At 33.8% G+C, this 1,524-nt stretch overlaps 1 non-coding gene across 1 annotated transcript; it reads right to left on the minus strand.

Annotated features, from left to right (window-relative positions):
* Positions 1–246: 246 nt before the first annotated feature.
* On the minus strand, positions 247–308 carry LOC125618015. Its single transcript, XR_007349223.1, has one exon. It is a non-coding gene; the product is annotated as a U7 small nuclear RNA (small nuclear RNA).
* Positions 309–1,524: the final 1,216 nt, after the last annotated feature.

A 1,524-nucleotide genomic window follows, 5' to 3' on the forward strand; every position in this document is an offset into this window, starting at 1 on the left:
AAACTAATAAAATTATACAGAACATCTTCCCCAACAACAACAGAACACATTCTCCTCAAGTACACAGGAACATTCTCCAGGACAGACCATATGTTAAGGCACAGAACAAATTGCAAAAAAATTGAATTTATACCAAATATGCTTTCCAATCACAAGAGAAAAAAAAAACAGAAGTCAACAACATAAGAAAACTAGAAATTCACAAATATGAGGAAATTAAGTAGTACTCTTCTCTTTGTCCTATAGGAGAATTTTCCAGCAAAAACCAGAAAACCTGCTAGACAAATTATTAAGGAGCTAAATCACTAATGACACATACTTGTGTGGTACTGGGAATTGAACTCAGGACCTCATACATACTACTCAAGTACTCTGAGACATATTGCCAGCCCTTTTTTTATTTTGTTTTGAGACAATGTCTCACAGTGTTGCCCAGGCTGACCTTGAATTTGCAGTCTTCCAGTCTCAGCTCAGGAGGTTTAGGCAGAAGGATCATGAGTTCAAAGCCAGCCTCAGCAATGGCAAGGCACTAAGCAACTCAGTGAGACCCTGTCTCTGAATAAAATACAAAATAGGGATGGGGATGTGGCTCAGTGGTGGAGTGCCCCTCAGTTCAGTCCCCTGTAGCTTCAAATCAATAATCTACTAATACACCTTAAAGAATTAAAAAGAGGGCTGAGGTTCTGGCTCAGAGGTAGAGCGCTGGCCTACCATGTGTGAGGCACCGTGTTCGATCCTCAGCACCACATAAAAATAAAATAAAGATATTGTGTCCACCTATAACTAAAAAATAAATACTAAAAAAAAGAATTAAAAAGAGTAAAATAAAACCTGAAACTATCTGAAGGAGAAAATAATAATATTAAGATAAAGGTAAATGAAATAAAAATAAGAAGAGAAAGTCAACAAATTAAAAATTGGTTCTTTGAAAACATTAATAAAATTGACACAATTTTAGCTAGATTGACTACGAAAAGAGAAGACTCAAGTTACTCAAATCAGAAACTAAAGAGGAGACATTTCTACTGGTTTTACAAAAATAAAAAAATATTATGTTATAATATAAATAAAAAGGCTTATACTGTAGAAACCACCAACAAATTTGATAATCTAGATTAAATGGATAGTTCCCTAGAAACATACAAAGGATCAAATTAACTGAAGAAATAGAACTTCAAAATAGATCTGAAATAAGCAAGGAAATTGGATTAGTAATCAAAAAACTCTCAACAAATAAAAATGCAGAATCAGATGGCTTCACTGGTAAATTAACTCTTACCACTTAAAGAAGAATCAACACTAATCTTCTCAAACAATTCCAAAAACCTGAAGAAGAAATACTTACTTATTCTGTAAAATCAGGAATAACCTGTTTCTGGAGTCAAACACACTATAAGAAAAGAAAACCAAAGACCAATACCCCTTAAGAAAATAAATGTAAAACTCCTCAACAAACTACAAGCAAGCTGAATTCAACAGCATATTAAAAGGATTACTCCCCAGGATAAAAGGGAGATCTATCCC

Source organism: Marmota marmota, unplaced genomic scaffold (genome assembly GCF_001458135.2).
Source record: "Marmota marmota marmota unplaced genomic scaffold, marMar, whole genome shotgun sequence".
In the NCBI taxonomy this organism is placed as follows: domain Eukaryota; kingdom Metazoa; phylum Chordata; class Mammalia; order Rodentia; family Sciuridae; genus Marmota; species Marmota marmota.